The 14,459-nt window shown below is 32.5% G+C and overlaps 1 protein-coding gene across 2 annotated transcripts in view; it reads right to left on the bottom strand.

Annotated features, from left to right (window-relative positions):
• CDH18 (cadherin 18) overlaps nt 1-14,459 on the bottom strand; it is a 1,273,978-nt gene that overhangs the window by 883,872 nt on the left and 375,647 nt on the right. The gene's annotated exons all lie outside the window — the stretch shown is intronic.

Below are 14,459 nucleotides of genomic sequence, written 5' to 3'. Positions count from 1 at the left end.
TAATTAACCTCCAATTAAAATAAATAAATTTATATTAAAATATGAATGGATGCTAGAATATAAAGGGAAAAATAAAAATATACTAGCTTTATAACAGTAAACATTTAAACTCTTCTTACAGTTTGTTTTGCCAAATATAAAAACAAAAACTTTTCTGTCCTTAAGACTCAATAGCCAAACAAACAAAACGATTCTAAAATGATTTAATTAAAATACATGAAAGAGTGTTTCATCTCTCATATATTTTTTTAATAATAAAGAAAGCTGTATTGGTGCCCTTTGCATGCATACTGGGACTTGGAGAAAAAGGCAATTTGAGGATTAAATTTGATGGTTTTTCTTACTGTCATAAATGATCTATATGTTTCATTACTTTATGAACTTAAATCCTCAGGCCATGGGTTCTTGAACAGAGTTTAAGTCAAACCTACATATTTGAAATAAATATAACTATGTTACAAGTGCACCTATGATACATTGAAAAATAAAGAAACAAAATCAGTGTCTCATTAACTTTAAATTATAGTTATTTGGTTTTGTCAAGATACCATTAAAGTTACATTCTGTTAGTTTAGAATATGCACCCAAAATTATTTTGAGATTGTTTATGCTTTGAGTAATTTCAGCAGTTCTGGGCGCATTGCTATTTAACCATCACAAGTCCCTTTTTCTTTTTCCCTTTTGATATGTCATCTTGCTAAATAGGATATACTGTTGACCCTTGAAAATATAGGGGTTAGGGTGCTAACCCTCCACACAGTCAAAATATGCTTATATTTTTATATCCCAGCTTTTTGAATGCACAATTTTACATCTGCAGATTCGATCACCTGCCTGTGGATTACTTAGTACTGCAGCACTTCATTATGGGAAAAAAAAAATCTGCATGTTAGTATTGCTTAATCAAACTGGCAAAGAACATCTACAAAAGATGAACAATCATCATACTTAATGCAGAAAGAAAAATGTTTTCCTTTTACCCTAAGATAAGGAAACACACAGGGATATCCTCATCAATTCCTTCATTATTGTACAGGAGGTTCTTGTTAAGGAATTGAAGTGAGAAGAAGAAAAAAGGGCAAGCAAATTGGAAAGGAAGAAGTATAAGATATTTCTTCATAGATAAAATATTCATCTATATAGGAAATCTGATTGAAACTATAAAAAGTGAATATACTTAGTTCAGTAAGATTGCAAGTTATAAAAGCAGATACAAAGAAAATCAGGTTGTCTGTATACTATCAACAAAGAATCAGAAAGTTAAATTAAAACATATTATCAGTTATGACAAGCAAAAATTTATGAAGCACTTAAGGTAAGCTGACAAAATATATGAACTATCTGCATAACAAAACTATGAAACAAAGACAAGGATAACTAAAGTGGACCAAAATAAAATGAAAGAAATATTCTGTTCATGGGTCAGAAGATGTGATACTATCAAGATGTTTATTCTCCACAAATTCATTTATAGAATTAACATCATTCCAACTGAAATCCAAGTAAAGTTTTTCATTGAAACTGACGAACTAAAATTAAAATCCACATAGAAATGAGAAAGAACAACTAGAGCGGCCAATCAACAACAGCAACGGGGCCAAGAAATTAATAGAAAAAGGCTAATCCTGCAAGACGACTGAGCACACATGCACATAGCCCTGGCAACAATGATATTAGGGAAAAAAAATTGGGTCTACACCTTGTACCATATACCAAAATCAAAGTGGATCACAGACCTAAACAGAAGAAATACCCTAAACCATTTAGAATAAAACGTAAGGTAAAAAGTTTGTGATCTTGGATAACATAAAGATGTATGAGATGTGACATCAAAATTATATAATCTATATCCATACCTACCTATTTGTCAAATTATCTATATGAAATATATGATAAAAAAATAAAAAGACAAATGACAAAAGATTAATTACTTATAAATCATTTTTCTTGTAAATAATTTATACTCAGAATATGTATACAAATCTCAAACTCGATAAGTGAGTGAGTTAGTGAGTGAAGTCGCTCAGTCGTGTCCAACTCTTCGCAACCCCATGGACTGTAGCCTACCGGGCTCCTCCCTCCATGGGATTCTCCAGGCAAGAGTACTGGAGTCGGTTGCCATTTCCTTCTCCAGGGGATCTTTCTGATCCAGGGATCAAACCCAGGTCAAACTCGATAAGGGAACAGGTTAACAAAGTTGGGAAAACATTTAAACAAAAATTTCACCAAGAAAATATATGGAAGCAAATAAGCACCTGAAAATATGCTCAACAACATTAGTCCTAAGAGAAATCAAAAGTAAAACCACTAACTATTCTTTAACTTCTATTAAAGTAGCTAAAACCAAAAGATCAATCATACCAGGTGTAGACAAGGATGAACCTGAATTCTCAGATACTAATGGTGAGAATGTAAAATTGTACAATCACTTTGCAAGACTAAATATATATCTACCATATAATGTAGCCTTTACAACCCTTTTCATTCACTCAAGAAAATAAAATATAATTCTATATAAAGACTCTGTATGATGTTCCTATCCACTTCATTTTCCTTAGCTAAAATCTGGAGACAAATCAAATACCTCTCAAAAGATGAATGGTAAAATAAAACCAGGGTATATCCATACATGGAATACTACTTGGCAATAAAAAAGATTAGACTGTTGGTAAATGCTTCTATATGGGTAAATGTAAAGATAAAGATTCTTAATGAAAGAAGTTAGACAAAAACAGAACATGTTATGTCATTCTGTTTACAAAAATTCTAAATTATACAAAGTAATCTATAATACAGTGCCAGATAAAGAGGTGGAAAGGCAAAGATGATTATAAAAAGGGGATTACCAAATGGACAGAGGAACTTTTCCAGATACTAGTAATGTCAACTGCCTTATGTTGATAATTTCACAGTATGCATTTATTTCTAATCATATCAAATTTTATAGTCTAAGCAGATGTTGCTTTTAATGTCAATTATACCTCAACAATGTAGTTAAAATCATTTATAAGTAAGAATATGAAGATATTTAAAAATCTTCCAAATATATCTTCACATCATCCTTGCTTATGTTTATTTTTTGATGGTTTGATGTTCATTTTTTTATTAAATTTATTTATTTTAATTGGAGGTTAATTACTTTACTATTGTATTGGTATGTTTAAAGTCTCCTTAGGTCTGGGTCTTAATATCTGGATACAATGATGTACACATGTTATTAGTTGAACATGTGTTAAGGAAAAAATAGAAAATATGGACTTCTTGAAAGGAGAATTTACTGTGTTAATTAGTCTTAAATAAAGTGGAAATATATATATATTAGAGAAAACATTATTCAAATATTTTAAATATATATTTGAATATGAAAAGGGAAAATATACAACACTACCATGATTGCTAATAGCAAAGAAAAAAAAAATTGTAGTATCCAAGTATGGCTTTGATTTGTTAGATTTTTAAGACAATGAAGTTAACAAGGCAGTTAGCTTAAAATGTAAAATTACTTAGTTGCCAATGAGAGAAATGTCTCAACATGATTTTGTATTCAAATTACGTGTAAGAATCAATTGAGTCGGTATATACGAAAATTCTTTACATGATGAAAATAGTAGACAAATTAATTTTCTGTATTACTTAGAAGAATGCTTCATGCATAGGTGTTTACAAATGGTTATTGACTAGATTTGATACGTTACTAACTTTATAAATGACTCTTAAGTTTTCTATACCGTTCTTCTATTTTAACCAATAGCTTGAACAGCTGCTAAATAGGTAGCAATCTTTGAATTTATTTTACAAGTTCAGAGGCAATTTACAATGTGGTAAGTTCTAAAGCAAAACACTAATAATAGTCTATAATTATACTGTTTTCTACTTGAATCCATCTTAACATCTGTAAAGCTATGTTAAATCCATGCTGCCTTCTATTTCCGGAGGCTCTTCCCTGTGAGGTCTGAGGATATGGAATCTATTAAGGGCTCAGTTAACTACTTTGTGATTTCCAAATGCTTATTGCTATTTCATGCTGCTTGTTTACAATAGAAAGATCTATTACATACTACTTTAAGAATAGGAAACTATTTTGCAAAAGTTTAATGACATAGAAAAACACAAAGTTGAGAGAGAGAGGAATTATAGAAAGGTTTATACAGTTAATCAGTGAGATTAGGAATCATTATGGTTTTCTTCTTTTTACCTTTTATGTTTCTTCCTTTTATGTAAAATAAATAAATAAATAACAATCAAATTAGAAGACTTTCTGAATATTTTATTTATACTTCTTTTGAAAATCTGTAAACAAGCTTATTACATATGCACTCTACCTTTGGTTAATGAAAGAGAAAGTGTTTGTTGCTCAGTCATATCCAACTCTTTGCAACCCCATGGACTGTAGCCTGACTGGCTCCTCTGTGCATGGGATTCTCCAGGCAAAAATTCTGGAGTGAGTAGCCATTCCCTTCTCTAGAGTATCTTCCCAACCCAGGGATCAAACCCTGGTCTTCTACAGTACAGACTCTTTACCATTTGAGCCCCAAATGATAACAGAAAAATGTCAAATAGAGATATCTTTATTGAGATATTTATATGTGTCAGGGATTGCCTTATTAGTTACTCAAAACAACCTTTGTTGTTTTCTCATTTGTTTTTGTAGATGATAAACATTTAGGTGTAATTTTCTGTATCTTAATATCTCATAAGTGCCAGAACTGAGATTTGTCTCCAGGTCTCAGGTTTCTCTGAGCCCAGATTCCACATTTAAGCATATATCATTGCATTATGTCTGTCCTAAAAGTGGAGTTCCTGACCATGGTGTGAGTGTGTGATGTGTGTTTTTCTTGCTGGCTGAGAGAGAGTTTAGGAATAAAGACATACAGGTGCTTTGATGGCAAAAATGAGATACTATCTCCATAAAAATAATAACTCCTAACTCCTCAGTGACATATTTACATATTTTTAAAATATACAAATCATGCTTATTTAGAGGCACTGTTTAAACTCTCAATAAATAATTGTCATCTAGATCTGATATCTGAAAGATTAGTTAAGAAGATTGAGGAAATTGAGGAAATGAAAGTTACAGATTTAGTCAAGGATATGGGCTTCCCAGGTGGCATTAGTGGTAAAGAACCCACCAGCCAATGCAGGAGACACGGGATTGATCCATGGGTGGGGGAGAGCCCTTGGAGGAGGACATGGCAGCCCACTTCAATATTTTTTCCTGGAGAATCCCACGGACAGAGGAACCTGGCATACTACAGTCCATGGGGTCACAAACACTCGGACAAGAGTGAGTGACTAAACACAGCTTAGCATGCATGCACATACATAGGATAGGTTTCATATACCAGAACTTTGTCTCAGTGCAATCCCTAACTTCAAGTTGCCTAATAAATTTAGTTCCTATTTGTACCAATTCACAATAAAGCTATACAAAGGAATATTGGAGGACAATTACATTGTATACATCATCCAGATGTAACAATTATGAACGTTTTGGCATTTATGTTTTGTCTACATATTTTGATGAACTCTTTTATCACAAATCCCAAATATAAAAGAAAGTCCTTCTAGATAGTATGAAGCTTTAAAAAATATATTTTCTTACAGAATGAAAAGAATGAAAGCATTATTATAATTAATAAAATTCTGTCATTCTGTGCCATCTAACACCCTGTCTAGATAGAAATATTTATGTCTCCAACTATATTTCTACATTTTGTTATTTTAAACAGAATTCTGAGTCCAAAAGCTGAACTTGATTGAGATATTCTTTTTAAGAAACTACCATTTAATCTTAATATATAAATAAATCAGAACTCTAAATGAAATAAATATATCATTACAGTAAACTCAATCATCATGCTTGTCACTGTAACCTGAACCAAAGAAACTATACCAGAGAAGCCTCAATTCAAGAATTGTGTCTTTGGAACCACAAACCCACTCCCACTTCTAATTATTAAATAACGATCCTAAGGCCCAGAAAGAGTACATTAATTACTCAAGATCATACAGCTAACAGAGGTCAAAAACAAGAGCTGTCAGTAAAGCTTGGAGCTCTGGACTCTCAGCTAAAGAATTTTGTGTTATTTAATTGAAAATGTATGGTAAATGGCTGAAATATTGAGTATTATACAGTATTTAGGAATTTTACTCAATATAAATATCTCAAAAAAGTCATCTTTAACATATGATTGAAAAAAGCAAGTAAATATAATTTACCATAAATGACAAGCAACATCCTTCCCAGGAGTTGCTAGTCATAAAGAACCTGTTTGCCAAAGCAGGAGTTATAAGAGAAGCTGGTTGCTGATTTGATCCCTGGGTTGGGAATATCTCCTGGGGAGGGCATGGCAACCCAGTCCAGTATTCTCACCTGGAGAATCCCCTGGACAGAGGTACCTGGCAGGCTATAGTCCATAGGATCCCAAAGAGTCCGACACAACTAAAGCGACCTCACATGCATACAAGCAACATACAATTGAATAACAACCTCTCTTGATGGGTGCTGAATCTTGCGTTTCAAATTCTACTTTGCATGATCTAAACTAATATTTTCAGAATCAGACTGTCATACCAAGCCATGATACATAAAGCGAAAGTGAATGTTAATCACTCAGTCCTGTCTGACTCTTTGGGAACCTGTGAACTGCAGCCTGCCAGGCTCCTTCGTCCATGGAATTCTCCAGGCAAGAAAACTGGAGTGGATTGCCATGTCCTCCTCCAGGGGATATTCCCCACCCAGGGACTGAATCCCCCGGACTCCTGCATTGCAAATAAAGCCATTCTTTACCATCTGAGCCACCAGGGGCGCCTGAATGATACATAGGTGTGCACCAGATATTTTTCTGTTCAAAAAACTATCTCTGATATGGTTATGGGTATGATTATGAGTTCTGCTAGGTGACCTTTAGACATCATCTGCATTCAGTATCCCAAGACCCTGAAGCCCATATTGGACTAGCTTCATCATTTTAATAGTGGAAAATAACAGTGAAAACATATTCAAAAAATTGACTGCTTCCACAATGATAAAGATTTCCATTTTTAACAAGTTTTTAAATTTAAGAAATTGATTTAAGCACAAGGAAAGGATAGAATTTCTTATTTTAAAGAGGGTAAAAATGAAAATAATAAAGTTTACTTATGATGAAGAGGTACAAATGTCATATTTCTTGACACATTATGATTTTTAAAACTTCTGAAATTAAGGAAATTAATTGAATTTCTTTGAATTGTCATGATTTTACATAATTTACTATGTTTTTATTAAATAAAATTTGTTATTTATAATTTCCTCTTCTCTGCATCCAACTTTTAAATCAATGGGATAAATGAAAAACCAAGATAATTTCCCCAGTCAAGGCCGGGGAAAAAAAAAAAAAAAAAAAAGTCTAACTGTGCTAAGCATCAGTTTGACATGGAGCTGTAAAACTTAAAAATCTTCTGTTTTGTCTTGATATCATAGCAGGTGATTTACTGGTGCCCAAAAGTTACATTAAATCAGAATAAATGGCCATTTGTTAGTAGATGTGTCTTCAGTTCTCTACAATGGCTTTTCTTGTCCTTGCAACATAGGCTTAATAAATAAAACCTGCACTCACACTAAAATCAGTCCAAACTTCATTTTACCTTCTTACAAAAACAATCTGGATACACCATTTCTGCGATAATGTTGAAATAGTTGACATTATGTTGCAGTATATTCTAGTTTAAAACAAGTGCTGTTATATCAAAAGAGATTCTAAAACATTTTTATATCCCCATAAATATGCCTGGATTTAAATCTCAAAACAAATGTGACCAAAAGCAATTTATTTCTCTGAGGTAAAACAGAAATCACAACGATGGGAAGTTAAAAAGAACAGATGTCAAAAAAGCCTGTTGTGATATAAGAGAAAATTCTAAAATTATAGCCAGAAAACCTAAGTGTGACTACCCACTTGATTTAGATTGAGTACTAAGTTTTACTCTGAAGAAATGGGGGTATTAATACCTACCTCATCAGATTATGAAAAACACTCAGCCATATAATAATCTACATTGCAGCCCTCTCCCTGGTACCTGATACTGTAATTATACAAAATTACTCAGGGATTAAATAACATGATTTAAGATGGGTCACAGACCCCTGTTTAAACACACCACACCACACATTAAAAACACTTTAGACATAAAACACAATAAAAACCTATAGAGTCCGTTGTAGAACAGAAATCCTTGACATTGGAGTCATTCCCTGGCTCTGAGTTTTAACTGAAGTATGGTATCAAATTTCAGAAGGGACTAATCACTATTTTTGATTCACAGGCAAGATCCTAAGAAAAAAGGGCACTATAAAATCTAGATGTTGTAATAGTTGTTTTAAGGAATGATGGAGTGGCTGACAGTGACCTAGAGAATGACCATCAACATTTGAGAAAGAGCAGCAGTATATGAAATTTTGTAAAATATACATAGATTTGTAAAAGTAGTACTAAATACAAAATGTGGTAGAGCCAAATTGCAGTTGCTCACTACATGACTTGGTCATGAGTTAATTTTATAGAATATCAAATTAAACACATTGCAATTAAATGAGAAGATGTGTACAGAGGTTATATTATTATCCTTTTTTTGTTGTAGATTTACCTCATAAAAATTCTTTCTCAGGTTTTGCAAACTGTATTCAGGTGACTATTCATTATTTGTGTGCACCAATTATTGCATACTGTAATTAGGAAACCACTTATAAATGCAGCTGTGTTTTCTAACTGATCCATACTTCAGTACAATTTTTTTCTATCCCTTTGTTTTTTTTTTAATTTACTTAAAACCCTTTATTGTTATAGATCTATTGAGAATTTGATGAAAGGTATGCAAACTAGGCAAAAAGAAACAAAAATTTGCACATGTTGTGAAGGGATTTGAAATAGGGGTTCTAGTACTTTACTTAAAGGAAAGCAGGAAGTGAAAACATAAATCCACAGTTGGAAAGAAACCAATAATTCTACATACCAGTGAGCCTCAAGCATGGTACATATCTCACTGAATATAACTGTATACATTCCTGATGGTTAAAAGCAAAGGATTGGTGCCAGAAGGACCCACAATCAATCTAGGTTTAGTGTCCTCCTCAATAAAATGGAGACAACTGCATTTGCTAAGTAATAAATGCGGTTGTGTATCCAAACCACTTAGTAAATGGCTTGGACTGGGCATCTAATAATTTACACACATAAAGTTGAAGTATCCAGTATTGGGGAATTTTTCTTTTTTTTAATTAAGGAAATGTTATATGATAGGTTAACCAGCTACCATACAGTCAGCTATTCTTGTGCTCAGCTTAGCACCTCCCAAGTCCTTCTAGTTTTCTCCTCTTCCTCTCATCTACCAGAGTAATGTCAATCACAATTCATTTCTTCTCAGTTAATGCCTTTAAAACCATTCAGCCTAAGAACTGGCTAATCTAATAAACTAGTTCATGCTAATGAACCTAGTCAAGATGTTCCTCCATCATCTCTCACCAAACCTCTGTTCTCTGATACTTTGTGTATTTTAGAAGCCATGTTCCATTAAACCAGCTCTTCACCATTTGTCCCTTGCTGCTGCTGCTAAGTCGCTTCAGTCGTGTCCAACTCTGCAACCCCATAGACGGAAGCCAACGAGGCTCCCACGTCCCTGGGATTCTCCAGGCAAGACCACTGGAGTGGGTTGCCATTTCCTTCTCCAATGCAAGAAAGTGAAAAGTGAAAGTGAAGACGCTCAGTCATGTCCGACTCTTAGCAGCCCCATGGACTGCAGCCAACCAGGCTTCACTATCCATGGGATTCCCCAGGCAAGAGTACTGGAGTGGGTTGCCATTGCCTTCTAGATTTACACTATTATAATCATTGATCATATATTGAAGTATACATTTGATCAACTGCTGCAAGTCTAGTCATCATTTCAATTGAAGGCTCAGTCATAAACTTGGTAATACAAGAAATAATAATCTTGTGAAACAAGCAAAAGACAAATGGTATAGTTAATACCATTAGTGGAATTAAAAGTAAATATTTTAGTCATGAACCTCCCACACCAGTTTTTTTATAAAGATTGTCAAGATAAGGGAATGGGTCACTTAGAGCAGAAATCTGATTTTTCATGTGGTTCAAATGTGTTACATTAAAGGATTTATCAGGTACAAAAGTACAGCATTCAGTTTTAATTATAGCACAGATATCTCCCTGAGATGCTGTAAGGTGTCAAGGGTCTTGCAGTTGTGTAGCACTGCCTTTCTCATCATAGAGATCTCAGAATTCAATAGGCTAATAGCCCGGTTACTATCATTTAAAGCTTATGAAAGTCGTCAAGGCTTAGATATGATCAATTATATCCTCCAACCCCATTGAAGGCATACACACACTAATATTTACTAATCTATCATATACCAAGTAATGTGCTTTACCAAGAGGGGAGGGAATTTAAATCAAAGATGAAAAGTAGAATGTAAATGCAAGTAAGTTATGGATACACTTCTCAATACAGTTAGTTAACTATTGTGAAGATAGACTTGGTAAGACAGAATTGGCATTCTGTGAGAGATGAAGCAAAGACATTCTGGGGGAAAAGGAAAGTTTTAGTAGTTTAAGACTTGGCTTTTAGCCATTATTACTTAATAATAGTAAAGATTGGTAGATAATAGCAAAAGGGAAAATTGAATTAAAATGAAAAGTGATACAGTATTTAGAAACAAGGAAATGTTTGAGAATAATTGCAGTTAAAGAAGACAGTATACTTCAAAAGATTCATTCATTTTTTTCAAATATGTAATTAATTCACTCAGAAACAAAGCAATGATGATTATATGATGATTATTTTGTTATCTCCCAAGAAAATATAATTCTTTATTTATATACACAACATGCTTTTTCTCTGATTAATGTAAATTGTGTGATCACTGAATTAAACAATATTTCATAGAAGGCTTTTTTATTTTTCTTATGAAGTTGAAGATTTGGTGAGATTTAAATAGTGAAGAGATGGATTTAATGCCTCCTGGTTGAAGGATATTTCTTTAGTGAGATGTGTCAAGTAGATGACATTATTGAGTAAGTGGAAAGGTATAAATGTTTGACTTTAAGCAACATGGATAATGCTGCTCATCAACAAATGTGAAAGAACCTCGAGAGTACATAATAATATTCTTCTTATGAACTGTCAGGTTGCTTCCATCCTCCAGAGGATAGACAGTGCTCATAAATCTGCCATGCCTACATGACAAGAGAAAAACATTCAACCTAGAGAAATAAGCACACATTCTCCTTGCTAAGTCACTTCAGTCATGTCCGACTCTGTGCGACCCCATAGATGGCAGCCCACCAGGCTCCCCCATCCCTGGGATTCTCCAGGCAAGAACACTGGAGTGGGTTGCCATTTCCTTCTCCAATGCATGAAAGTGAAAAGTGAAAGGGAAGTCACTCAGTCGTGTCCAACTCTTAGCGACCCCATGAACTGCAGCCCACCAGGCTCCTCTGTCCATGGGATTTTCCAGGCAAGAGTGCTGGAGTGGGGTGCCATTGTCTTCTCTGTTCTCCTTGCCATGGACTCTAATATTCAACCAAATGGCAGCACCAGCAATGAAAATGTTGAGAGCCCCTTTTCTCTTTAGTAGGGTAATCCCTAATTTTCACAATTACCTCCACACACCCTAATGACTGCAACTATAAACCAGAGTTTTTACCAGTTTAACCAAATCCAGACAAGCACCAATCCCAGGAAACATTCTGTAGATAGAGGCCCACTGAGGATTGTCTGGCGTCATTTGACTGTAAGTTTTACTCCTCTGTACTTAAACGTGTGAGCAAACTTTGAACTCAATATAATTACTTTTTACATTACATTCTTTTATACTTTTAAAATAACTGTCTAAAGTCCTATAAAATCATGCCATTTCTATTTTATCCACAGTTCTCCTCTCAAGGATTGTAGTAATCATACCTATATCACAGCAAAGCTTTAAGGAGTAAATAAGTTTATAAACACCAATCAATGGGAGCATTTAATACTAGCAATTTGTAAGATGTAGTCATATAAATGACTATAAAAGTTTACTATCTATTGTGTGTTTATATCAGAGTTATGCAATTTATTTGGTTTCTCTATGTAATTATGTAAGGAATACTTATAAGAAAGTACATGAAAACAAATAAACAGAAAAATCTGAAACTATAATTAAGTATAACAAACATTATATAAACTGTATGAAGTAATATTTGTAGAAATTTATAGAATAGGACTATGTAGTACTCACATTTTTGAGATGATAAAAGCAATGAATAAATATTAAGTAACTTAAGTAAAGATGTATTATGCAATTTTTGTAAAAGATAAAAATAATCTATTGAAAATGACATGAGATAAGCTTCAAGTGTCAATATGTATAAATTATATACTCACACAAACTTCATTTAAATATAGAAAATTTTATTATTCAACAGTCTGTCAAAGTTGAAATATTTTTTTTTTAATTATGGAACAGCTATCAACTATTTTATAACATAGAAATGGAGTTTTTGGTTCTATTCCATTAAACATTCAACAGGTTTATTTTTAATTCTATTGATTTTGAATTTGATTGATTTGTCTATTAGAGACAATTTAATCACAAATTAAAAGTGAACATGTGCCTTTATGAAAATTGCCTTTCTAAGAAAAATTTGAGGAAAGATTTCCGGTGATATTACAGAAGAGGATTGAGGTATTAATAATCTTCTGAAATGCAAGCCCTTTATGTAGGACACTGTTGGTTGTAAACTGGAGATTTTCTTTTTAAAGATGTAGATTGAGAGTAAAATTGCAAACATACTAATCAATTTAATGGCAAAAACTTCCTTTCTCAAGGATATTTATCTTACACCTGTCTTAATTTATTAAATACTGTATTGTCTTTATAGTTACATCCTCAAATATCATTAATGTATTTTACAATGGAGTTGAAGATGACTTTCAAGAGTCAAAGTTTAAGTGAGATTTCACATAAAATCAACATAAATATATGGTTAAACTTCAATTCACAAACAGTATAAAATCATTTTTAGCTTTTTTCATTTTCTCCTTTTTAAATAAGCTGCATTAATTTTGAATTTAACAGACACACTTATAGTTAAATTTATACTTAAATTCACTTATAAACAGTATCATACTGTTTATTTTCCATATACCTCTGTATAAATATGACCTAAAGGCATGGAAACTTGGGCTAACATTAAAAATCTAATTAAGCTTTACCTGATAAGACAATAAAATATGTGATGCCATGCTTGTTCTAATATAACCCTTTCTGAATATATGCCATGAATCTTAGTTCTCACAGGCAGAACAAATGATTCAGTGTAAATATAATTCTGTTTCAATTACCTACAATCTTAAGGATGACACTGTAAAATATAAATATAATAAATAACATAATAAATTATACACTAGTGTTTCAATTTTCAAAGTTATTTATGTTTCATTTAAATCCTACAGAATGAAAATGGATATAAATTTTCACATACACAAACCTACATTATTTTTTTGTAACAATGAAATATACTCATGATGATAGGTAAAGTCTTGTTTATTTGTTAGAAAGTAATTTATTTATTATTAAGATGATTAAGCTATTATATGTTTGGCACAGAAAGTTTCATAACACAAATTTTTATTTTTCTTTTACTCCTATGTGTTTCTGAATCCCACAAAGCATTTTCAAACAAAACTGGTCTCCAAAGCAAATACATTTTGAACCTATATGATTAAAAAAAAAAACAAAACTCATTCTTGATAGGGTTTTCTGACATGGTCAAGTTCACGGTGTCCCAAGTGGAGGACTCAGGACAGATACGGGTGGTAGGGATGAGGCAGGGAGATCAACACTTGAAAACTGTATTACCGCATATCTTTTTTTTTTTTTTTAATTGAATGGAATACAATGGTTTAGAGTTTGTTTGTTTTTACATTTAAAAGAGTACCACCAAACATCCATACATAGAGGTGTCTTTCTAAAATAATGAAAAGCACATTATATAAAACAACAGAATTCAACTTTGAAAATGTTGGTTGCTTTGATATGCTGGCATTTTTCATTATTTTTGTTGCTACCAATGAGCAGGATTTAATAAGATATTTGCATACTTACCATAAAAGCCAGCCAATTATATAGAATATGTACAGCAAAGTATATTTTACAGAAAATAAATGAAAACAGAACTTCTGATCTCATGGCTTATATCCTTATATTTCATCTTCTCACAAGAAATTCAGGTATTCAAGATATTTCTTATAATGCAAGTCAGTTTTATATCAGATCTCATTAGTTACCAAAATAATAGAGGGTATACTATTATTTTTATCTACTACTTACTAAATTTTCAGTATCTATACCTATTATATATATTATTTAAATATAAGCATCATTGTTTTAACAAACCTGATCTATAAAACAGATTTACACA

The sequence above is a fragment of the Bos indicus genome, chromosome 20, assembly GCF_029378745.1.
Source record: "Bos indicus isolate NIAB-ARS_2022 breed Sahiwal x Tharparkar chromosome 20, NIAB-ARS_B.indTharparkar_mat_pri_1.0, whole genome shotgun sequence".
NCBI classification, from domain to species: domain Eukaryota; kingdom Metazoa; phylum Chordata; class Mammalia; order Artiodactyla; family Bovidae; genus Bos; species Bos indicus.
Note: the sequence above shows the minus strand (reverse complement) of the source record. Positions and strands in the feature narration are given on the sequence as shown.